This window comes from Callospermophilus lateralis, unplaced genomic scaffold (assembly GCF_048772815.1).
Source record: "Callospermophilus lateralis isolate mCalLat2 unplaced genomic scaffold, mCalLat2.hap1 Scaffold_167, whole genome shotgun sequence".
Lineage (NCBI taxonomy): Eukaryota > Metazoa > Chordata > Mammalia > Rodentia > Sciuridae > Callospermophilus > Callospermophilus lateralis.
In genome coordinates this window covers 330,079-357,300 of record NW_027512751.1, presented here as the reverse complement: position 1 = coordinate 357,300, position 27,222 = coordinate 330,079, and the positions used below count along the sequence as shown (strand labels likewise).

Below are 27,222 nucleotides of genomic sequence, written 5' to 3'. Positions count from 1 at the left end.
CAAAATGATAAATAAGTAGAAAAAAACAGTAGAAAAAAAGAAATGGGAGCGAAGAGAAGAAAAAAAGGAGGAGTACTGGGGCTTGAATTGGAGCAAATTATACTCATGCTTGTATAATTATGTCAAAATGAACCCCAATATTATTTATAATGATAATGTATGAATTTAATTTTTAAAAAGGTAGCTGGGCACAGTGGCACACACCTTTAATTCTAGCAGATCAGAAGGCTGAGGCAGTAGGATTGCAAATTCAAAGCCAGCCTCAGCAAAAGGGAGGTGCTAAGCAACTCTGAAAGACACTGTCTCAAAATAAAATACAAAATAGTGCTGAGATGTGACACAGTGGTAGAGTGCCCCTGAGTTCAATCCCTGGTACTATAACAAAAACATTTATTTTTAAATGCAGTGGTATTTATTTTTATTTTTTGTCAAAGAGCTTGTATTAGGAATATATTCACTGCATAGATAAATGATTTAGATTATATTGATATGAAGGAAACTCAAGACTAAATCATCACTTAACCAATAATTTATAAAAGCAATGAGTTTTTTAAATGTATCAAATTAATTTTAATTCATTAAATTTTGCAAAAAGTGTAGAAATAATGTCTTCTAGCCATTATCATATACATGCTATATGTGACAGAATTTACTCAAAAGGTGTAATTTGAAGGAAGAGATCAACGTGGAAGACCCAGAGAAAAGAAAACAACTGAAAGTGCTTTAGATGCATAAAGGAAAGCTTAGGCAGGAAGCTGTAGTTCTGCCAATCCAGGAAACTCTCTAGACAGTGGCAGGATTTTAGAAAACATCCCACAACAGAGGAGAGTAGGCTCAGTGAAGATCATGTGGGTTCCCTGGGCCTCCCTAAGTAATGACCCAGAGTGCAGCATGTGTGCTGATGCACACAGCAGGGTGCTCCACAGCAGAGGAATCCTGAGTCACAGGAAGGACAGCAGCAGAAGGCCTGACTTTCATCTGAGGGGCAACAGCACCTCACTTCTCAGGATTATTGTTTCAAATACACCTTGCCTGGATAAGCTGCAGCCAGAGCCTTGTGTTTCTGGGAAATTCAACAAGAAAATGCAACAAGAAATCAGGGTCCATGGAAGACTTCTTCTCCCTACACATCTTAAGGGTACAATTGTCCCCTCATCCCAAAGTGAGCCAAGTTTGGACACCCCAGAGGATGCCCAATAATATAGATTTTGCCTATACATACACAATTGTGATAAAGTTAAATTTATAAATTAGAAACAGAAAGAAATTATCAACAACTAATAATAAAATAGAACAATTATAAATATATAATAAATGTTATGTATGTGATTGTGGTATCTCTCTCTTCAAAGAATAAAAACAAATGTTAGTGTTTTTAAGAAATGGTTGACCATAGTAACAAGACACAGAAAGAGAAACATGGATAAGAAAGAACTACTTACTATATTTCAATGGGTAAAGGAAATGAATTAAAACAATTTTATGGGAAGAGTGCACATAAATTACAATCCATATGTGTGGTTGATAAAAAAGCAAAATAATGCAGCCACTATGGAAAACATGAAAGTTTCTCCAAAACAATTTAATAAAGAACTACATTCTAATCCAGCAATCCTACTTCTGAGTATATATCCAAAAAAACATTGAAAGTCAGATATCAAAGAAATATTTGTATACCCATATTCACCGAAGCATTATTTGCAGTAGCCAAGAAGTAGAAACAACCAAAATATTTATGAACACATTAATGGATAAAGAAAATGTGGAATGTACATATAGTAGAATACAGGCAGCTTTATTAAAAAAATGGAAAACTAATCACATGCCGTAACATGGATAAACCTTAAAGACAATATGCTAAGCAAAATAAGTCTCTAATAAGAGGATATACACTGTATAATTTCACTTGGAATAAAGTATTTAAAATATTCAAAATCATAAAAACAAACAAGAAAGTTTGCTTCCAAAAGACAAAGGGATGGAATTTTTATTCAGTGGTACAGAATTTTAGTTTTGCAAGATAAAAAAGTTCCAGAGTTCTGTAGCCTAACAGTGTAAGTATTTTTAACACAACTGAACTACATACTTTAAAAAAGGTTAAAATAGAAAATTGAATGCCATAATTTTTAAAAATTCTCTAAAGTATTTTTTTTCTCTGTTCATTTCAAATCCTAGTATTTAATTGAATAACAATGCATACATGTTATTTAAAACTGGAAATAATTTCATGTCCTTTACCTCTACTTCTATATCCAGAAAAAAAATTCCATTAATAATTTCGTAAATATTTTTCCAGAAATACTCCATACATTTATGTGCACAAAAGTATATATGTTAATCCCAAGAATTTCAAATTGTTGCACAATGTAGTATGATGTATCTCACAACTAAACACTCAAGGTCACTCCAGGTGAACTGGGTTGCATGAAATAACCACACAGAGATAGACAAATACCTTTTTATTTGGATCCTGTGATGGTTCCTCTGACCTTAGGGGTCCATGAAATTAGAGAGAGAGAAAGAGAGAGAGAGAGGGAGAGAGAGAGAGAGAGAGAGAGAGAGAGAGAGAGAGAGAGAGAGAGAGAGATGAACCCTTTTATTGGAGAGAAGACATTCAAATAAAGCAAAGGGTCAGGGTTCAGGGGGTTGAATCTAGCCTCATGATTTCTGCTGTCAGCAGGTTGACTCACATCTAGGGAGGCCACACCCATCTTATGAGTGTGGGGATTATGGCAGAGCAAGTGAAAAGAACAAAGAACAGAGGGACAACAACAGTTCAGTCCACTTTGTGTGTTCGATGTCCATAGTTCACATACACACAGCCTATGGCTGGCTTGCCACATCTCCACATTCTCATCACTCAAGGCTAAGGGGTGCTCATTTCCTATGTGGCAGCTCCCAACAGTAGTACATTGTTTTTCTGTCCTTTACCAAAAGTTTCTTAAAGCTTGTTTATCAATAAGTATATTTACTTCATTCTTTTAACAGAAAAGGCCTGTATATTCCAGTATTCCATAAAACGAAGGTGTAGTGATGTGTCATGTGCTCATCTATTTACATGAGCTGAATGATGATTGTAAAGAATGAGGCAATGTGGTGGGGGGCTGCGGTTGTGGCTCAATGACAGAGCACTTGCCTAGCATGTGGGTTCAATCCTGAGCACCACATACAAATAAATAAATTAAAGGTCCATCAACAACTAAAAAATATTTTAAACAAAGAATGAGTCAATAAGTAGTTTGCACACACCATCTGTTCACCTCTGTGAGTATCTCCTTGTGATTAATTTCAAAACAGTGGATGTGTCATGTGGTGTAGATGGTATCTTTAGGGAACTTAAAGCACTGTTCCTGGGCTGGAAGTAGAGCTCAGTGGTACAGTACTTGCCTAGCATGCACAAGGCCCTGTACAGGCCCATAGCCCTGCAAAAAACAATACTTTTGCATTGTCATTTCTTGGAGAACTGAAATACAGTAAATGCATTTAGACACTGACTTAATTTCATAGAAACATCCCTGAAAGGGTTTAGTCATTTTATGCCCCTGCCTAGATTGAGAGAAACTGCTCCCCCTGTGCAATGAGGAAGAGGATCCCCATGCTGAATCATCTTAACTTCACAGTCACAATTGCATTTCTGACCTGAATCCCCCATGCTGGCTCTGACAAGGCAGTTTTTGTGTGGATCCTGCAGCTGATGGCCTGTGACTTCATAATGGTCTGTGTTACACTGTACAACTGGTGTCATCTTTCACACAATTTCTTTATTCTTACATAGCAGGGCCCATGTAAGGATTTGGTGAATAAATGTTCAAAAAGCACAGAGCATGGGTTCTGGCATCCCCCAGGCATTCAGCTATGTTAATTTCTTTTGTTTCTTTCATAATTCTCTTTCTTTAGTTTTATGCTCTTGCTATGCTGTGATATCATCGATCTCATATGCTATTTACATTTTAATCTGAAATTTCAAACAAGATGCACAAATTTAAAATGAAAAGCAGTTTTTACTATGGTACCTTTGGGAAAATACTGTTCTATGCAAGGGTTCTGGAAAATGTTTTGTGTAGCACACTGTTGTATCTTGCATTTCTTCATGGGTAAGAGGAAATGAACATCTTATTAACACAACTTTTTTTAAAATTTTGTTAACTACCTATTTCTGTCACCACAGCTCTCCCACTGCCCACAGCATTAGCTACTTGTCTCTTGCCTCCTCTTCACCATCTTCAGTCTCTTCAAAGAAAGCTTGGCAGAATAAACAAAACAAAAGCATCATCAACAAAAATCTATTTATAGAAATAAAAACATGTCCACAGGGCCCCAAATGCACAGAGCAAGCTTCAAAAGTCTGGGAAGCCATCTTCCACAGAAACATTGTTCCCCCCTATAAGAAATTAGAATAAGTTTATTTTAGAATTGTGTGAAGATACAATAAGAAGATGTGTGAAGTGCCTAATAATTCCCCTCCAGGTACAACCACCTGATGAAAGAAAGTCAGGCTGCCTGCACCAGATATTGCTGCCCTCATGGCAATTACATCAAGAGGTCACACCAAGTGCTGCAATTTGCAGCAATTCCATGACTTAGTCATCAGTCATTGCCAGCTTTACTACAGGTTCCTCAGGAGGTAACTAAAAAATACTGAATAATTTGCAGAAGAAGATGAGATGATGAAGAAAACTAAACTAGCAACAATCATGTGAAAAGCTCAGGACTTGCCCTGCCTTCATTATTCGGGCCAAAGATGATTACACTGATCAATGCTGTGGTGGCCCCTGTGAATACACTGCCCTAAAGACTGTTGGAGTGTCAGCTTTTTCAAGAGAAAAAAAATACTCAGAGATAAAAGGTGAAAATAAGTGAATGCTTTCTCATTTGTGTGTGTGTATGTGTGGTACTGGGATTGAATCCAGGGCCTTGTGCCTGCAAAGCAAGCACTAACAAGCATGAGAGCACAGATAAATTAAAAGATTTGCCCAACTTCAGGGCATCCCAATGTCACTCAAATAAATGCTAAATTCTAACTGTAGCCAAGGTAAGTTATCCCCCAAATCACTGTTAACATTTTTTCTAATGGCATAGGAACCAGCTCTGTTTCTTTCCTCACTTAACTGCATCTGAATTCACAGGTGTCTCTTTTGTGTTTCTAGATAATCAGTGTGAGTTGGAGGGCAGAGAATAAGCAGTATTCACATGAGATGCAGGCAGCTGGATGCATGCTACTTGCTCACTCTCTCAGAGATCTCTGGGATTTACACCTGAGATTTTGAACATAACCCTGGAATTTACAAAAGTATTTACTTTAGCTTTGATTCCTCAGTGAACAATTCCAGTTATCTATATGCAAGCTTTCTAGCTACCAGGGTGAAGAAAATGCAGTCTTATCTCTAGAGCCATCGAGGTATGCTCTGACTCCTTTCCCCATGCTTATTGAAATTTTTCAGAAGCCTGAGCTGGTGTGCAATTTCCCAAAAAGTGCATCCATAATTAAAAAAAATCACACTCAGAAACCTAATGGTAAAACAGTTTCTAATGAAATGCATACATACTCTATAGTGGCTGTGCAAATAAGCAACTCAAAAATAAATTGAAAATATGTTTATATTGGTCAATCTGAGATGTTCATTAAATGTCAGTAATACTGAGGCAATTAAAGTATATTTAAAATCCAACCCTTACTAGATGGGCCACAATCATCCCTTGGGCATGTAGTAAAGGAACGACCTACAATGGTAAATATGTATCTTCTGAAGCACAAAGGCTCCATCAAGGTCAACCTCCTATTCCCCACTCAGGTCATTCTCAAGAACTTAATCATCAGAAGAATTTTTCTCCCAAGTCTTCAAGGGAAGAAAGAACCCTAAATTTGACAATTACTTGACTATAGCAAACACAGCTAGCCTACTCTCACTTAAACTAATCAAGCCTTTGTACTTCTCTGACTCTGAGACCCTATTCTCCTTGCTTAGTTACTTCTTTTCATTTCCTTTAAAAATCACTAACTCTGAAGGTCACTCAGTTTAGCAAAATAATATTAGTCTCCTACTAGCCTTGCTGTAGCCAGTACCTCTGGCACAGGCTTTATAATGATAATCGTTACCTAGGTCTCTTTTCAGGCATGAGAAGGCTGTTTTTTATTTTGTTTTGTTTTTTGTTTGTTTTTTTAAAAAGGACTCTTTCCATGGGCCTGTTCAGGTATGTAATGGGTGTCCTATTGATGTTAAAAGGCCAAAGCTCCACCCTCATATCATGCTAATGCTGACATTTTCTGAACACACAACCCAGGAAGAGCCATGAATGTTTATTACACCTATAAAAACCACTGATTACCTCACCTCCAATCATGCCCATGCCTTAAATACCCTGTTTCCATATCCCATAAATGTCCTCAAACCCTGTTCTCAGGAGGTCAATATGAGACTTAGGCTTCCCATCTTCATGTTTGGCTACCTTGTGGATAAACTCTTGATCCTTTACAAAACTCATTTCATTGACTGGCATGCTGTATGGTGGGCAAAGGAGCCTGGTTTGGGAACTCAGCTTGAGAGGTCACCACTAGCTTCCTGAAGTTTTGTGGGTACAATCCCCAGCGACAGCTTCCAGTGCCTTTTGGCATTTGATACGCACTTATGTAGCTCTTCCTACATAAAAAAAAAAAAAAAAAAAAAAAAAAAAAAAAAAAAAAAAATTTACCACTATTGTATGTTACTCTGTTTTTTCATGTGCACAGTCTCCTGGACAAGTTGAAAGGAAAGAGGCCAGAGAGGCACCATGACATTTTGAAGATCTGTTTTGATCTGTTGCTTTCAGGTCTTAGTTTTTGGAAGTTTTTTACTGACAAATTCTAAAACAGTTCTGCTAACTTTTCACATTAAAAATAAAGTTAGAATTGCTTAGAAAGCCTATAGACAATCTGAATATATACAGTATGTAATTTATACATGAATAAGTTATGCCACCAAGCTGATTTTATCATGTAAAATCCTCACATTTGTGAGGTGTTATTCAGAGATCTGATCAGGGTCAATGAAAGCATCTGTGTGCATCTTCCAGAGGTCCTCTGAGTTACCTCAATACATAAGACTTCATATTGCCACACAGGAGATCAGAACAGTAGCATGTCCCTTTGTTGTCCTTATAACAATTAGTAGTCTGCCCAGCAAAGCAGGAGGCCAGATACCCCAAATGCTGAAAGCTCTCTGTTACTTTTTCTAATGAAGTTAGTTAGTCACTATTTTTTATCAAAAATTAAATGTAGTATACATCCATGGCAGGAAATTCAAGGGTGAGGCCCTCAGAAATAATTTCATGAGAACTAAATGCTCTATTTATTGGTATGGTCTGCCAAATGATTCTGGGAAAGAAATCCCATTGATGGAAAAAACATTTTCTTTAAGGATACTATGATAGGTTAATTAACTGCAATTTGTAAATGTGCTGTGAGGGTCTTGGGAGAGAAGAGGCACAAGTAGATTCCCTGTCATAGGATATATATTGCTCTAAAACACATGCAAAATAGAGGAAGTCCAAGTTTCACAAATGGTGAATTCCACTGATAAAGAACATTCCAAGAGGGGGCATGTGTCCACGTAGTGTGATATTTGACCTTATTTCCATGGAGCAACATCATAGGAGTCAAACTCCAATGATTATGGGGAAGAGAGATGAGGGAGTCCCAGAAACAGTAATATAGTCAACCCCTACTCAGGAAGGTCTCCACTAACTTTCAGCAAAATGAGACATTCCATTAGTCTGGAGCAATTGCTATGCTACAAATTAGACCTGCTATTTAGGAATCCCATGTGCTTTGATTTAAAAAGGATTCATTCACTGTAGTGATCCAAATTGCCTCATGAAAGGTCACTAATTCAACCTCAGCCTTTGGCCAGGAATGAAGGCCCTCCTTGTTGGTAGGCCTTTTACCAGGATCCCTGAATGGGAAAAAGGGGAATCTCTCATTCCCCAGAAGAGGCAAAGCAGTTGTTTGTGCATGAATGAGGAGCCATTGAAAGTATGGCAAGCCATGGGCAAAATACATTTCCAAAGGGACAAGCATTTCATTCATAAACAGGTTAAGTAAACAAAGACACCTTGGTTATAAAGAGAGCACACACTAATATTCTCAATGTACTGCAGTGTATCAGGAATAATATAAGAAGCTAAAAAAAATAAGAATAGTTATTTTGAAAAAGAAAAGAAATAGAATTTGCTACCCAACTAGGTTAGAATGTGGTTGGTCACAAGAAGGCCTCCCAGCAACATTTGGGAAGGTACCAAGTGAGCCTTAGGTACTACTTACTCTAAGATGATTGGAAAACTTTCAAGGAAAAATTGTGGTCACCATGATATACTAATCACACAGATCATATACACAGAAATAATTTTGAAATAAGCTGCTCTAATTGTCATTCCTCACCTTTAGTTATTGCTGTTTGCCAGGGATCATTGTACTATTAAGTCCCAGATAATCCAGGGAGAGTATAAACAATTCAGAAAAGAGGAAAGTAGGATGTGAAGACTTTGGGCTGCTCAGGAGAAAGAAATGCCTAACACATGGTCTGAAAGTAATCCACACTCCTTGCTCAGTAACAAAGGCCCAGAAGATCATAAAAGTCGGAGAAATATGAGAAGCTTACAGGCAGGCTTTTGCTTTTGCTTTGTTTCCCTATGGAATTTAGGGATATGATCTTGTAGGGACAAAGTGGTCAACAGCCAATACCACCCTTTTCCAAATACTAATATTCCTTCACTTAACATGGCATTGCAAAGTGGTGAACTCATCATCTAAAAACATTATAAATGGAAAAATGCATTAAGTACACCTAACCTATCAAATACCACAATATGCTATAGAGGACAGGTTGTTCAAACTTAATATAAGATCATGTGGCCCAAGAAATGTTAAAATATAAAATTCAAAGTACAGTTTCTACAGAATGCAAATCACTATCACACCATAGTAAAGCTGAAAAATCACATGTTGGACCATGCCAAGTCAGAGACAGTCTGCAGTTCCTGGTTTTACACTCCCTGGTCATGTAAAGCTTTCATTTTCCATGCACTCTGTGGTTTCACTGGACAAAGTGACTAGTTGTTGCAGCTGAGCTGATAGGTCAGTTCTGAGCCTAAACTGCCAGGACAAATCAATCAGTACTTTTTTCCACTGGCTCAGAGTGACTCAGAATTTCCATCAAAAGGTCATCAAAAGGAGGCAAAGAAGTAAGCTGAGTCTAACAGAATCTAAACAGAAGGTCAACATGACAGTGGCAAAGTAAACATAATCCAGGCCCTGACTTTCTGCTCAGGCCATAAATGAAACTCACAGACTTCAGGGAGGCCACACCATCAGCAAAAAGCCAAATGACATGGGACACATTCAGCACAGGATGATGACTGCTTCCTGGGAACACTTAGAAAGTCCACCACAGGCTTCAGGAGAAGATGTAATTAATTAGTCTTCAGGGTTAAGGCCAGGCAAACTTCCTCAGCACAAGCAAGAGCCAAGGACCAGCATGAGGAGTTGATGTATACCATGATGTCTCCTCCTATTATACAGTTCCACAAGGGCAGGAGACTGTCCTGTGCATCCAAATACCATTTTGCAAGGAAGGAACAGCACTAATAAATCAAAGCATTCCTGGAAAGTGTTCAACCATCCAAAACAGGCAACTGAGTCCAGCAGAGTCCAGATTCTGAGGGTACTTCTATAATTTGACATAGTTGAAGACAAAGTCACACCTAACACTGCCTCTCCGAAGGCTGCTGACTACACAAACCTGGCCGGTTTATTCTGTTTATCTCATCTGGTAACTTAAGCTCTATGGAGAATATGGAGGCTCTTAAACTAGAGGAGGAGCAGAAAAGAATAAGAGCAGATGAATGTTTACCTTCCATATAATTACTCCAGGGAAGATTCTGTACAAACCTTGTTGGTTCAAGGTGCTTCCCCATGCTACCATTTTGCAGTTTGTAAAAGCTGACTAAATAAAGCTATGTAACTGCCAAGAAAGGGCTCTGTGCTAGCACATGAACATAATGAAAACACACATTTTTACCTTTGGCCTGTCCACAGCACTTCATACCCATAGTGCATCTTGCAGGGTTAAAAAAAAAACAAACAAAAAAAACCCTTTTTATCTCAGGACAAAACATAATGTTAGCTTAAAAATAAAAAATTTCTTTGCCCTCATAGGTCTAAAATTTTTAAAAAAGTAAATAGAATTAAATATCTGATGTGCAAAGGCAAAATCATCCCTGTATTTCATTCATCTTATAGAAATCTAGTTTGCAAGTCCCTTTGCTGTGATTTGAATTGACCTACTTGATGGAACATAGGCCAATTCCATTAGGCATCTGCCTGTGCATAATGATGAAAATTAAAAAAAAACAAAACATAACAAAACAGAAAACAAACCTAGGTTCTATGAAAAAAATATGAGGGTAAGATTCACATTGAATATTTAGTAATATTCTGATTTGTATCAGAGATTGACATACTTTCAGATATTTTAAATTATCATTTACTCTTTTAAGTTTTTAAAAAACATTTCTTGAATTAAAAGCCAATAAATTTTATATCATACACTATTTGGGAAATTTCAGAATTGAAATTGTAAATATTCATGTTGTAAAAAGCTATTTAGTATCTTACGGACAAATTTAAATATTTTCCCTTATCTAATCATTTTTATTTTCTTATTTATCTTCCTGATGCCCATAACATAAATGTATATACTACTAACTGTATGGAAGTGAGAAATAAGTATCTTAGTGTTAACAAGAGTTTATAAAATGCTTGGCAATGACTAGTATTGGAAGTATTAGGCAAATATTTTCCTGGATCCACAAACATATGAGGTAAAAATGTTAAAATACAAAATTCAAAGTACAGTTTCTACAGAATGCATAACACAGATTAGCTTATGCTAACTCACAATGGGGTAAGGGGAGAATAGAAGTACTTTGGATTAGATAAAGGGAAATGAAGGCAGATGAGTGCAGTCCATGTTCTGTGGACACATATTCAATGGCATTGGTAAGGCTGAGAATTACAAGGAAAAGAGGAACAATCAAATCAGTTCCATATGTCTCTATCTACTTTTGTTTTGCAAAAACAAAAATTGATACTGCATTCTCAATGCCACTTTTGATTCAGTTGCAATCAAAGAAATTTACAATTTCCACTGTCTCCAATGGGATCACAAATGCACGTGGCCACTTTCAGCTTTAGAGCTCACAATTTCAGCATCTAAGTTATGAACAAAGCAGTCCTTTCCTAGAAAAGAGCATTTATGCAAGCACTTGGGGAATTAGAAAAGAAAAAAAAAACACTGGTATGATTTTCTAGTCAATTTCAACCACCTCTGCCAAGATCATGGCTCTGATATCTAGGTCTGCACCTACAGCCCCCATGACTGACAGAATGAGAAGGTGCCAATGAGGCTGGAAGGCACCAGCATCTGAATGCTATAAGTCAGCTTTATCTATGGTCCCTAGAGTCCATGAACAAGCAAAATGTGGAGTGAAAGCTTATATAGAGATAGTTTTTTGTGTTGTTTTATTTTTATTTTTTACTTTTTAACATTTAACTGGATAAATGTGGAGTAAAAAGTTTCTTAAGAACGATTTTGAAAAGAAAAAGTGAAAATTAATATTATAGCATGTTTTTATTTAGAATGCATATTCAGCAATCTGCTTTTATATGAAACATAGTAACTCTTAATTTTAGAAAATACAAATTTAATTTTGATGGCAACAAAGTAAACAGTCAAATCCAATTTTGTTAGAAATTTCACCTGTATCAATTGCACGAAAGGTGGAAGAAGACCCTCATCATTATACAAAATACATGTATGATGATGTGAGGGGGGAAGAGAAATGTATCACATTTGATTGTGTAGAGAGAGGTGATGGGAGGAGAGAGGAAGGGAAGGGGGGATAGGAAAGGCAGAAGAATAAAATAGTCACTAGTGTTGCTGTATGTATATACCTGGCCGTATAACTCATGTGATTCTGCAACCTGTACACTTGGAAAAAATGAAAAATTATACCCCATTTGATTAAAATGTATGATATGTCAAGATCATTGCATTGTCATGAGCAACTAATAAAAAATAATAGATAATTTTAAAAATTGCAAGAATATGATTCTTGTTGGACCATGTCAGTCCAAATACATCTCAGTAACAATGCCTTAGATATGCATTTCTGGTCAAAAGCTATAATTGAGAGTACTTCTTTAATGGGGAATCCAAATAAGTAAACTTATAACCCCTAATTAAAGAGGAAAATATTTTGGCGCAAAAAGATAGTCATGTTCAAGGCATTAAAATTGAACGGATATTTAATTACAGTTAAACTTGTCCTGAAAGTAAACAACAATAAAAAGTGTCTCTTTAAATAAAGGAATTTTACCTGTATCTAATGACATGAATTTTCTTAATTGGGAATAAGTTGTACTTCTTAAAATCTATCAATTTTGGGGCTGGGGTTGTGGCTCAGTGGTAGAGCGCTTGCCTCACCTGTGTGAGGCACTGTGTTCAGTCCTCAGCACCACATAAATATAAATAAACAAAATGAAGGCATTTTAAAAATCTATCAATTTAAAAAACTTTAGGGGAGGCATTGTGAGATGTTAACTTTTAAACAGTTTATGTTTCTTTAAATAAAAATGTAAGGCATATCATGTCAGGGCCACTCTATTAAATGTATACCTGGAACCTACCCTCAGGCTTTAAATGGGAATTCCAGAAGAATCACCACAAGCAGAGCTTTTAAAAATAAACTCTTAAAATGTATTATATATACACAATGGAATATTACTAAGCCATAAAGAGAAATGAAATTATGGCATTAGCCAATATATGGATGAAACTAGAGACTATCATGCTAAGTGAAATAAGCCAGTCCCCCCCCCAAAAAAAAAACAAAGGGCAAATGTTCTCTCTGATATGTGGATGCTAACTCACATTAGGGTAGGGGGAGAATAGAAGTACTTTGGATTAGATAAAGGGGAATGAAGGGAAGGGAGGGGGAATGGGAATAGGGAAGATTCTAGAATGAATCTGACATTACTTTCCTATGTTCAAAGATGAATACACGACCAATGTAATTCCACATCATGTACAACCAAAAGAATGGGAAATTGTACTCTGCTTTTATATGTTAAAATATATTCTACTGTCATGTATAAATAAAAAAAATAAATGAACTTTAAGAACATTTAATTCTATGTTGAATGATAATACAAATCCATTACTATCGCTACAATACTTTTTCTCTTCCAGTAAGAAACTCAAAAAAATCACTGACTCAAATATGGCCACAAGATCACTTGCTTTGATGCTCAGCCCCTTGGGAACTTCCTCTCTGTCTTTGGTCACTGTAAACACCTGAACCTGTCCAGACATTGATACTCAGCCTTCCCAGCACAGTTCATAAGACCCCTTTCCTTTATTTGTCATAAAAGTGTTCCTAAAAAATACTTTATTACTTTTCAAAAATCAATAGAAAACAACACAAATACAGAAATAAATAAAATGCATTAGTATAAAAGAAAAATCATACACATAAAACAGAAAACACATAAATAATCTTTCAGAAGAAGTATTGATACATTAAGCTTTGTAAATCACACTTCAGGAATGAGCATGAAGTTTGGTAGCAATATCAAGGAATATTCATTGAAACACACATTACATGCAATTAGAGTTGCAACTATAAACACTAAACCTAATCAGCTGAATGCTACTCTCTTAGGAAAAATTAACTTAAATATGCAGTGAAAGTAATCTAAATATACATGGTGAATTTAGTACTACCATTTTGTAATGGCTACTTATCATATTCTGAGATGTTAACTTTTTAGAATTATTAGTAATGGAAATAAGTAGATTTGAAACTAGAAGACTTTTTCGTCTATATGTTTATGACCTCCAAAGTACCTACTGCAGGGAAACCTGAATCATAACAGGTTTTTGTCTCTGCAGATCAGAAACACAACATGCAAGACCATTGGGCTTTTTTAAATTAATTGAATTGACCCTTCAGTAAATGAATGGACAAAAAATGTGGCATATATACACAATGGAATATTACTCAGCAATAAGAGAATAAAATCATAGCATTTGCAGGTGAATGGATGGTATTGGAGAAGATAATGCTAAGTGAAGTTAGCTAATCCCCCCAAACAAATGCCAAATATTTTCTCTAATATAAGGAGGCTGATTCATAGTTGGGTAGGGAGGGGGAGCATGGGAGGAATAGATGAACTCTAGATAGGACAGTGGGGTAGGAGGAGAAGGGAAGAGGCAGGAGGTTATCAAGGATGGTGGAATGTGATGGAAATCATTATCCAAAGTACATGTATGAAGACACAAATTAGGGTGAACATATTTTATATACAACTTGAGATGAAAAACTGTGCTGTATATGTGCAAAAAAATTGTAATGTTTTCTGCTATCATTATTTTAAAAATAAATTTAAAAATTTTTAAAAACAAAATAAAAAATTGAGTGTTTATTTAGTTATTATAATCTTTGCAACCACTGAAAAATTTAGGTGTTAATATGGTATTGGATTAATCACCAGACCAAAAAATGTTAATTTGATAATGTAAATAATAGATGAACTCTGGTTTCAATGACAGTATATTTTACAATATATTGAATGAGATTTGAAGTCTAACTCTCAGGCCACAGAATGCTCCTGCACATTTAAAAAATGAGAGAGGACAATCATGGGCAATTTAGATATTTTATATTTAAATATCACGTTCTGGGTTTTCCTCTTGTATCGACTGTTTCCTATCAATGTATCTGATAACTAAGCATCATGCTTGATTTTAAAGGGATAAAGAAACTCAAGGCTGTACTTTCACCCAGATCTTTGGAATATTACATAAAGGGAGAAAATACTCAACTCCAGGCTACATCACCAATACTTACAATGATGTACTTAGAAGGGGTAGAGCTTATATTAAGTTGTACTTCCTGAATGAATTAACTCACCTTTCACAGAAAAATCAGTCTACCTCTTTAGAATTTTGTAGAAAGATTTATCTTTAATTGTATTAACTTATTTAATCCTCTGAACTACTATTTGTGCAACGGAAAAAAGTAATTTACTCAATGATACTGGAGTCCTAAGATGGAATGATACATCTCCAAAAAGCAAGTTCACAGCTTCCTTCATACTACCTGAGAAGGAAATCCCTACTATCAGAACAACCTTCCCCTGGCTTCCTCTCATATGATGTCCCAGGATGGTGCTCATTGCCCATCAGGCAGCCATGGACTCTTTTCATCACAGAGATACTGTGTGGTGGCCTGCTGACTAATCCCATTGGCTCTGACATTTGCTCTTTTACTTATTTATATATTTTAGTTTTTCATGATCAGCTCACTGGAATAGTAACCTTTTCATAGTCTATTCTCAAACTAAAAAGATTTGGTAGAACTGGAAATAATGAATAGCTCCAATAATTCCATTCTGACTAAATTTACTTTATGAGTATTTACTAGCAACCAATAAGGAAGAAATTTATCCAAATAAAATAAAAATAAATTTAAAATAAATAAAAACATGAAATTTCCAATTTCTTCAATTTCATTAAAACTCAAATAATTAATTTTTGAGCTATAGGAACAGAAATAAAGATGTAAGCTCTCTCTGAGGAAGGAGCAGAGACAACAGCTGACTCACCATTCGCTGATTTAGACTTGCAAAGCCAAGGCCATGGCTACTGGACATCTCTGAAGAGCTGCTGAAGAACACCCAAGGCAAGGCAGAGGCCAGCAGATCATCATAGATGTCTGCAGAGAAAAGCAACATATGAAGGTTAGCACACTGGGAGAAGCTCTCCTTTCTCCTCTTCCTTCCTTCTCTCATTTCTTTTTTAGTTAAGAGGTTAGAATTTGAACCATCTTGGTCATAAGCCTATTAGTCTTCGCCTGACAATAGACTAATAAGGAAAATAAAAGCCCTAGTTTCCAGTCTTTGTAATTATTTTATTGTAACTATTCCCATCATGGCCAAGTCAGTGTGATGTGACTGGAAGGCACACAATCACACACCATGGAACACTTCTATCCCACACACACAGAAGACACATAAACAGCCTGAAGTGCAGGGAGCATAGCAAGACACCATAAAAAAGCAAAAGTGGTGAGTTTTGATAATTGGTTACCTGTATTTTTAATATGATTTGATTAGTTTCACATTTACATAATTTAATTTTACTTTTTTATTTTTGCACAGATTCTATCAAGAATACTTTTATTATACAGGTATCATATGCACACTTTGCTTTGAGGAATATTTACATGCAGGGAGTTCAATTCTAAACCTCCATTTTATCCATATCAAGTATAACACACATTCACCTTACAGTGAATGAGCCTCACAAGAACGAGATATGAAGTTATTGCTTTCTGAACAGAGATCCCTGATTAAACAGAATCTTCCAAACCAAGAACAAAACTGTGTATCCTCTTGCTTCTTCATACCCTGTGTACAGATTAATAAAATTTAAAGACATGTTATAAATTACCCCACCACCATTAAAATAATAATATTAACTTTTATTAATTAAAAGTTAATATTAAAATCGAATCCTATTTCTCAAAAACTTGTAAGTAGTGCACCAGTATTTACAGATGCCATTAAACTATGCATAAATAAGTCTGTACACTCAACACACTGTTTCTCAAACTACAGAGCCTCCACAGGGGTTTGAGGGGTGACAGGCAGCAGCAAATGCTTAGTTCTCACCCGTTTCAAGTTTACTTGAAAAATCAAGATCTGAAATAAATATGCAAATAAAACTTTCAGTTCCTTACAGGAATGTGTCACTCCAAAGAGTCACCCATTTAAAGAGTTAACTTTCAAAGTTAAAAAAAACAGACAAAATAAAAATGAAATGTCAGTAGAAATTGTTCCTACAAGTTTCCTACAACAAGAAGGCCCCTCTGTGCACCGGGTTTGCCCCAATGTAGCACCTGCTCACTGGCAGCAGAGCACATGGTACCTTTGCCTCCTCCTGGAGTGCACCATCACCGAGGTAGGTAGATAATCTGAATATCATTAATCTAAACTTTCAACAGCTAGGCTTATGATTTCTTGTCAGCCCTGGGGAACTTATGAGAAGGTTCTAAAACTCTGTAGCACCACTTTCAGAGGAAGGAGGGATGGGGTTCCAAAAAATAAAGGCTGAACAATTAAAAACAAAACAAAAACCAATACTTGTCACCTTGGGATAATGTGTTCAAGGACAGACACTGCAGTGCTAGAGAATCCGCAGGGATCCCAGAGGGCAGGTCAAGATCCTGCATGCCTCAAGTGACAGAGGACTTTGGATAGTTGGATAAGAGGGGTTGGAATCTCCTCCCCCAGCAAGGGTGCCTCCAGTCTGTCCCAGTGGAGATGGATTCCTCTGTCCTTTCCCCTCTGGCCCTGTGCTCACCTCTGTTTTACTCCCTCTGCTTCTCAAATTTCTCCAGAGTCTTATTAGAATCTGCTGGACTCTGGTCTCTGGGGTTAATATAGGATTTGTCTATGAGAATCAGGGCTTCTTTGATGTAGTTCTGCACCCCAGACACAGGAGTACAGATGACATGGCTGCCAAACCCGTGGGTAATCAGGCTAAAATAAGACAAGCAGTTCTGTTTGTAGGTTTCTAAGACCAGGGAGTGCCTTTTGTTGCCATTGTGTGTTTGGTCTTGATTGAGAAGGTCCGTGAATTCTTTACAAACTTGCTGAGCCTCCCACAGTGTTATTCTTTCTTGTTGCCATCTTGGTTTACTCTCCTAGGTAAGGCCTGGTTAAATATTAGGCCACTGGCTTACTAGAAAAATCCACTTCACAGCCCTATGCAAAGCCCCAAGCCAAGTGAACAGCTTTTCCTTCCACCAAGAATGTCAGGAGGATCACAAGAGCAGCTTTCTGTCTCCCAGCTGGAAGTTTCAGGCCAGTCTTGTCCAAGTTTTCCCACAACTATCAGCCAGTTTTGGGCTTTGTTTTTTGAAAACACCTCCCAGCAGAGAGGCCTTTAAGCATTCAGAAAATGACAATCACCTCTGCACTTCAGCCACAGTCACTTACATTTGGATGTGGAGCTGAAGAGAGACAATCTTCCCAGAACCAAGCAGAAGACTTCATAGGATTCATCAGGGCTATCACCAGCTCCTTCTGACAGGGGAGACTCAGGGGGTTTTAAGCCATGGAAAATGGGACCTTTGCAGATTACCGTCTGATCATGCCCAGGCAGGTTTGGGTTGACATTCTTCACCTCTTCTATCTGGTGAGCCATGTTGTGGAGCCTCAGGTTCTTTGCCAGGCCTGTAGCATTCAGGGTGTGCATGTGGGGCAACAGCAGATCTGAGCGGCTGTAGGCATCCCCGAGGACGCCCACAGCACTTCCTCTATCCCAGAGAGTTGAGGAAGCAGGCCGGCCAGGCGCCCTAGTTGTAAAGGCAGGGCGGCCCCCTCCTGACTCTGGCGGCCAGGCCAGGACCATTGCTGACTGTTGGCGGCCACAGGCTGGTGCAGGGGGCTAATGGCTACAGCATAGGCTTTACTCAAATGTGAGTAGGGATCCACGGACTGAGTGTAAGCCAACTGCTGCTAGGGCGGTGGAAAGTAGGGTGGCTGCTGGTATTCAGGACTCCAGTGTGGGACCACAGCCTGATGGAGCTGTAAAGATGTTGTCCTGCAGTTAGGTGGGAGATGCGCTGGTGGGGGTGGGGCTGAGTCCTCAAAACTCTGCTGGAAGGTCTGGGCACTAGGTTTCCAGGGCATTCAGAAGCACCAAGTCAGGACATCTGATCCCAAGCCAGATAAGTCCAAGCCTGTGCTCCAGAGGTAGGTCAGCTTGCAGCAAACACTGTGCCAAACGTGCTTGCTCATCAGCCACAAATGTTGGAGTCATAATTTAATTTCAAATAATAACTATATTCTATTTTTTTATTTTTATTTTTTTTAAAGATGAAGGGTATCAGGCAGTGCATTCTTTTAATATTTATTTATTTATTTTATTTTTTGGTGGACACAACATCTTTGTTTGTATGTGGTGCTGAGGATCGAACCCGGCCGCATGCATGCCGGGCGAGCGGGCTAATGCTTGAGCCACATCCCCAGCCCAATGACTATATTTTAACACTGATTTGTAAAACTCATGAAAAGTTAAAGGTTGCCTCTTGCTAGCTGCTGAAAACTGGTACTAGCACATGACTCAATGGGGACATATTGTAAGGATTTTCTGAATGTATCCCAGGACGAATACATAATATATTTCATGCAAATTTAAACAGGAAAATTTAAGTTATGTTTTAAATACACATGGAATCTGATATTCATGTAGAGGCATGGATTCAAAATAGGTCTAAGTCTTGAGGTAATATTAGGTTTAGTATTGTACAATAAGGTTGTTTGGGTTTTGCCAAGAGATCGTGCAACATCAACTCTATATATACTGTGAAATTCAATTGAGTTAATAGAATAAACTTAGAGTTAACATGAAATTTTGAGTTGGGTGAGGAGTCATTCTAGAGGAAAAATATCAGTATTGGGAAACATGAATATACATAAGAATGTATCAGTGAAAAAATTAGACCAAAACATAACATCATGTATGATCTGAATCACAGAAGGACATTAGGTGGGGAATTTGGATACATAGTATGTGTGTGTGAGAGTGTGTGTGTATATATATATATAAATTCTGTGATGCAATGATGTATCCTATAAGTCAATAAATGATGACACAGTAAGTGTACCATTAATAATGTAATGTCTTAGTCAACATCCACTTAAATGTGCACAGTATGTAGGTTTATTGGGGAGAACAAAGAGTTTAGGCTTAATAATGAATTATCATTCACAGTAGGTTTTGAGTGATGTAGTGAATGATAATGTCAGCCCCCATGAGAATCCATAAGCAGATACATTGGAAAATATGTATGAAATTTGATAAAAATACATAAGTTCTGAGATATAGAAATGTATCTCATATGTTATATGATTATTAGTATTTTTAAATGGAGAATGGCAGAATATAGAAGATGAAGAAGACACAAAATCTACAGTCACCATTGGCATTGAATATTCAATGTTTTACTCAAGAAACACATAGGAGTTCATAGGTATACTGAAATGTCCTACAAATTCAATTTTGGTATTAACATAAGTTGAGGATTCATATTGAATTATCTGTCAGTCATATTACTGTTATGAAATGAATATGAATATCAGATAACATGCATTTTTTTTCACTACACCTCTTAAAAACTTTGATAACTATGGTGTTTTGATAGGGAAATATATATGTTTACTAATTTTTTTCCAGTTGATTCATGAATATAACTCAGGACTTATACATAATATATTTCTTACAAATTTAAAAAATGAATTATGTTTTAAGTGTACATGTAATCTCATATTAATATACAGGCATGGATTGGAAATAGCTCCAATTCTGGTGGTAATGTTAGGTTTAGTATTGCATAATGAGTTTGTTTGGGTTTTTATTAAGTGATCCTATAGGTTTCTCAAAAATTATGTATGATTAATAGATTGTTCACACCCAAATGAGTAGTAAAACAAATATATGCATTGGAAAACATTAATTTTAAGGCACTGGGTTTGATCCTCAGCATCACATAGAAAAAATAAATAAAATAAAATTATCTACAACTATATATATATTAATGTAGCAATAATTTCTTGGGCATATCTAAGCACTTCACCAGAATTAAAGGGAACTTTCATTCTAGTTCAGGCACTTGATGTAGTTTCCAAGGAAGAACTAGAGTAGGTATATTCTTAGGTAGTAAAGTGCACTAAAACATTAATTCAGTGGGGTAGCTTTTAGTGATAAGGTTAAAATATCCTTTTTTATACTAACAAAGCAAAGATACTTCTGAAAATAAACAGCCATATCCCCCCTTTTTGGAGTTCAGTTGCCTAGTTGCATTTTATTATTGAAAGCTCAGTCCTGATCCCTGATTCCAATCCAATGATGAGAACATGGTTTTGAGAAAAAGGAAAAATAAGTTTTTGCTTTTCTAGCAAAGGAAAAATATAGTGGACTCCTGTTCCAGAGGCTGTGATTCTCCCCATTAGCGCCACCAACATGTGCTTAAAGGAGTCACTCAAAGACTAAATTCCAAGTGTTCCCTATTCAGAGTTGTAATTCACTTCTTAATTTGGGTAATAATCAATTGTGAATTTTCAGACTGTGCCTGCCCTAGTGACTCCATAGTGTGTAGAAAAGCAGTGCTCAGGCTGTACCTGCCCTGGGTGCCTCCATGGTGTACACAACAGCAGTTCTCAGGCTGTGCATGCCCTGGGTGACTCCATGGTGTACAAAATATTAGTTCTCAGGCTGTGCCTGCACTGAGTGACTCCATGATGTGTAAAAAAGTAGTTCTCAGGCTGTGCCTTTTCTCGTGACTCCATGGTGTGTAGAACAGTAGTCCTCAGGCTGCACCTGCCCTGAGTGACTCTATCGTGCACACAACAGCAGTTCTTAGGCTGTGCCTACCCTGAGTGACTCCATGGTGTACACAACAGTAGTTCTCATGCTGTGACTGCTCTGAGTTACTCCATGGAGTGTAGAACAGCAGCTGTCAGTCTGTGCCTGCCCTAATGACTCCATGGTGTATAGAACACCTGTCTCAGTCTGTGCCTAAACCTTTCTTACTCCATTCTGCAAAGCAGTAGTTTGCTGTGAGCTTCTCCATTTTGAGTTTATGTGCTGAGGTAGAGTGACCATACCTGTTTGTTCAAGTAAACAGCTGCTTTCTGCCTGATACCCCCACAAGGCATAAGTTACTAAGTTTCTTATACATGCCAGTGTTATGGTTAAAGCTTTGTCCCGGGTTTCATAAACTGACTTCTAGACCACTCACATATAATTGAATCAAACCTTTATTGAAGCACACCGGTGGTGACTGACCAGAACATAAAGATGTTCTACTGATCAGTTCTGAACAATTGCAAGGGCACTCCTTATAAGCCTGAAAACTGCAAAAGAGACATATGGGGGTCTAGTCAATGCAAACAAGCCAGGTTACAGAGTGGGAGAATGCAGTCAGGTAGAGGGAAGCCTAACCAATCACAGTTAACCCAATCACCCCAGTTACAGAAACAGGGCCCCATTACCCTAGTTACAGAAACAATACCCCCATTAGGTCCATGTTCTTAAATGTTTCTGTAGCAAAAGGAAAAGAACATCTTGCCCCAGTCATTACTCATGTACTTGGAATGTTTGTTTTACAGAATGGAGTCACATATACTATCATATTTACTATCACAATTAGACCCAGTTAAATATCTCTATGAGCCTCCATGCTTCACTTGCAAGACTATTTTCAAGGATGATACCATTATGCCTATAGTTGAGCAAACTTAAGACAATATATATCAAATATCCTTCAGGGAAATATGTTAGGATACCAAAGAGCTGAGAAGTTATTCCTGAGTGTGAGGAAGAACTGGAAGCTTCTTTATATGATTCTAGCATGTGATCTCTGTGATCATATGGAATCTCTGTGCACCTGTGTATTTGTCTCTGTTCTCTATCTCTACAACCTACACCTTCACTACCTTCACTGTTAGTTATCAGTATTCTCCCATATGTGACTTTATATACTTAGTTTTGAATCCTAGTTTTGCTGTTAACAAACTATTGCTTTGTCTAAAATTTCTTCTTGTAAGGTAGACATAAAAAAATAGTAAATTAATTAAATCAAGGACACTAAAGTACGTATTAATTAGTTGGGCACCATGTAAAATAAGGTGATATTACTTGTGTTTGTTAAATGTTTTTCTCTTCCATGTGTTTAAATTTTAAATTATACATAAAAACATTTTAGAAATGTGTCCTATAGACTAAAATAAATCTTAGGTGTTTTAACCACTAAACTACTTAACTCCATTAGCACACTATAGATGACAGCCCTGTTCATGAGTGACATTGAACTGGCAGAGGGCAGTTGGAAATATGGTACAAACTGAGTGTTAAATAAATATAAACTTGATACATAAAAGTAGGGAGGAAATGAAAGAGAGAGATTCAAGCCTCTGTGCTTAGATCCCTTACATCTCTTCTCCACCTCACACCTAACATTCTTGAATAAAAAGCAAAACTTAATACATTATAAAATCTGCAGTATGGGAACTGAGAGTACATGGATTTGGAAAATCTTTGGGGAAATGTGGAAATTTTCTAAAACTAGTATGGTATTATTTGCACAACTCTGAAAACTTACCAAAAATATTGAATTTTACACTTTACATTGAATTTTTATACCAGGTGAATTTTATGATATGTAAGTTATACTCCAATAAGGCTACTTTAAAAATTCAAATTACATTGTATTTTAAAAGCTTTGAGTGCCTTCAGTGATGCTTATAACTTAACAAAAAACACACACACACATATTATAATTATTAGATAAAGTTGAATGTACTGTTGCTAAAATAGGGGAATAAAACAAGTTATAGCAAACCCAACAATTAGAACTTAATTCAGAAGATTCAAGTGGCTGTGACACAAATGGATCTGATGCTAGGCAGTTTACATATTTTATTATATGTCCCTTTTACATTTCTCTCTCTCTCTCTCTCTCTCTCCAGGCAACTGAACCTAAGGTACTTGAACACTAAGCCACATTCACAGCACTTTTTGAAATATTTATTTATGGATAGGGTCTCATTAAGTTGCTGAGGGCCTCACTAATTTACTGAGGCTGGCTTTGAACTCAAGATCCTCCTGCCTCAGCCTCCAGAGACTCTAGGGTTACAGGTGTGCACCACCATGTCTGGCTACGTGTATCCTTAAATTTTTTTATTATGTCTTGGACTGATTTGCAAAATAATTTAAAAACATGGCGCAGTCAGGCTGCAGCAAAATAACTGGGGGTGACAAACAACTTGTGTACATTGATATAGCAGGAGTGCAGAGCCATTTATTGTAGGACAGGAGGGATATATATATATATATATATATATATATATATATATATATATATATATATATATATATATATATATATATATTTTTATACCAGGTGAATTTTATGATATGTAAGTTATATATATATATTCCACACAGCTTATCTTAATTAACATAAACTAGATACAACAGTCAACCAATAAGAAATCTCCATACTTAATGGCTCACTGGCGTTACTTCACAAACCACTCCCTCTGCAAAATGCCAGGCACCATCCTGACTTGTTTACAGACCCTAACAAGAACAAGTTTATATTCCAATGTTTTGTTCTTTTTTAATATTTGTCTTTTAGTCGTAGTTGGACACAATCCTTTATTTTATTATTGAAGAATAATCATCTCTATTTTAAATGGAATGCTGTATTTATTCTTAAATGCAATCAATCATGTCATACACCAGAATGTTTTAAATCCAATTGGTGAATGAATCATTTTCCCTTCTTAATATGGAGATTATCATACCATCTTTCTATTTACCCTTATTCTGAGTAAAACATATTTAACCATGTTTCCAAATACAAGTACACACTAATTTATACAAAAATAGCATATGCATAAGAAGCTCCAAAAATAAAACCAGAATTTTCTATCTGAAGATTACTGTCACAGTTTCACAAAAATAACAGGGGTGAGTTTCAATTAAAGAACAAAACATTGGGCTGGGGTTGTGGTTCAGTGGTAGAGTACTCACCTTGTATGTGCAAGGCTCTTGGTTCCATCCTCAATACCCACAGGAGCAAGAGTATCTGGCCTTGGGGATGGCACCAGAGAATCCAGAGTCACCCAGGTTGAAGAGTAAAGAAATACCCTTGTGACACATCTGAGGGATACTCCTGTGCAGTGGGCAGGTGGCCTGTCCTCTGTCTTTCCCCAGCTCATAGGCATGGGCTGCCCTCTATGTGTCCCTCCCCACCACAGAAGTAGTGAAGTGCCCAAAGCCTTCACAGAGACCTCCAGCTCTCTCATGGGACTGGGAAACAACATGCTGTAGCTGGGGTGTTTGCAGCCCTGGGGGGAACACCCTCCAGTCTCATTTTTGCAAATAGCATTTATACTAATGTGGGTAAAAAGAAAATGCAGAGAAGAAACTGTATGAGACACTTGAAGTCTCTGACTGAAGCTCAGGTTCTGCTGGTTTAGCACAAACCAATGACAGTCATCAAGGAGGACCATGATGCAGATGCCCTTGAGGCCTCTAGAAGTTCCTCTCATGGAAGCTTGGGATCCATCCAAACTAGTGCATTGCAGCCATGACACACTGAGATGTGCCCCATGCTGGGCTCTGTAAGCCAGTTGGCCTTAGGGTTGGGAATTTGGGCCCCCTGGTGACAGCAGTGGCAGGAAGTTGCAGGCTTATGTGAAATTGTCACATCATCCTCTTACTTCTTGGGATCGTTCTGTGCCTCTTTAAGAGCCCAGTAGCACAGGAGGGCATAACCCAGTGTGTGCATTGAACTTCTTAGTTTGGTAATTGCATGAACTTTTCAAAATCCTTCCTTTCTTCAAAAAATAAGCAGTAGTTATTTCTATTTTTGGAAAATTCCACGAAGCACAATATATTCTCACTGCATAAAATCCATGTACTCTGTGGCACTAAGTTTCAGTATTAGAACTATACTTTCAAATTACTGAATCCTCGATTCAGAGTAATTTCATAGGCTTTTGTTACAAATACTTCCAGCTTTAAATACTTTTAAGCAAATTGAGATGACAGATATAATTTTAAACCTTGCAACAAGAATGACCTCAGACTTTAAATTTTCTCTATCTCATTGTCCCCAAGAATGACAGAAGTCTGGGGGCCACTTGTTTTACTCATCTTTGTTTCTTCTGTGACCAAAAGACTTCAGATATCTCTGTTGATGTCAGAGATTCAAAAACTACACTACAAGGCTTTGAATAAATGATGCATACCTTAACTACACAGAAGAACTGCAGCCAAATACAGTGGTAAGAAAAACTGACTTGGATTGAGGTTAGGATCAAAACATCTGTCACAGGACAGAAAGTGGCTTTCATCTTGAAGGTGGAGAGCACCATTGGACAGCTAACTACAAGAATGTTACAGAGCTAATCCTATAACTTGGCTTACTTTAAAAAGTCTTTGCTTTTGATGGTCTCATATGCATGATCAATATTTCCTGAAGGCATTGACCACCTGGTGGAAGGGCTCCCCAGAGGCTTGGTGTGGCCTCACTACCTGAGAACATGAAGGTCATTGGCCCTCCATTCTCCAGGAAGCAGGCATTTTTAAAAGGTCATGTCTTTGCTATGGAATGTGTGGGAACCCTGAGTGAGATGCTCAAAGACTTCCAGTACATGCTCTTCCTGAAGTAGTTGGGAGTTTTGGAATGGACATTTCCCATTGGTGTCTCCTTGTGTTCATGTAGGTCAGCAAAGATGCAGCAATAAATTGACATTGTCTCCTGCTTGGTCTCTCAAACATAAGACCTGTGCTCATACCTCGAATCCAGACCCAGCTCAGTCAGGGAGACATGGTCTTGCTGCTCCAGCCACCCTGGACAAGACTCACTTCTGAGATGGAGTTAAGTCAAATTCCATGATTTTCTCATTTATTGGAATAATGTCAGGCAGTTCTTATAGAAGCCATTGGTAGTCACTACAGACTATCACAGAAAGAATTTGAACCCGCTTCTCTCATTTCAGGATTTAAAAAGTGAAATGTTCATTTAAGAATGTGTTTTTCTTCTAATAACTTGTTTTAGTCCAAAAAATTCTTTTATCCTAAGGGCCATATGTAATCATGTATTTAAAGTAACTCAAAAGAAGTCAGTGAGATTACTAAGAGTATGCTGCTTATTGTCCCCAAGAATGCCAGGAATCCAGGGGCCCCTTGGTTTACTCAGCTTTGTTACTTCTGTGACCAAAAGACCCAACAAGAACAATTTTAGAAAGAAGAGTTTATTTGGGGGCTCATGGTGAGATTGCAGTCCATAGACAGCTGGCTCCATTACTCAGGGCCCCAAGTGAGAAAGAATATCATGGCCTGAGACTGTGGTAGAGGAAGGCAGCTCAGGACATGGCACCAAGAAACAAGAGAGAGAGAGAGACTCACTCACCAGATCAAAAATACATACCCCAAATACATGCATCATTGACCAACCTCCTCAAGCCATTATTCTACCTGCCTGCAGTTACCATCCCATTAAACACCATCAGGGAAAAATACACAGTTTGGGTTAAGTTCTCAT

General features: G+C 37.3%; 2 pseudogenes; both read right to left on the bottom strand.

Annotated features, from left to right (window-relative positions):
- LOC143387382 (semaphorin-4C-like) overlaps positions 1-17,328 on the bottom strand; it is a 55,650-nt pseudogene extending 38,322 nt beyond the window's left edge.
- Positions 17,329-17,466: 138 nt separating this feature from the next.
- On the bottom strand, positions 17,467-21,551 carry LOC143387381 (transcription factor AP-2 gamma pseudogene; annotated as a pseudogene).
- Between the last annotated feature and the right edge of the window lie 5,671 nt (positions 21,552-27,222).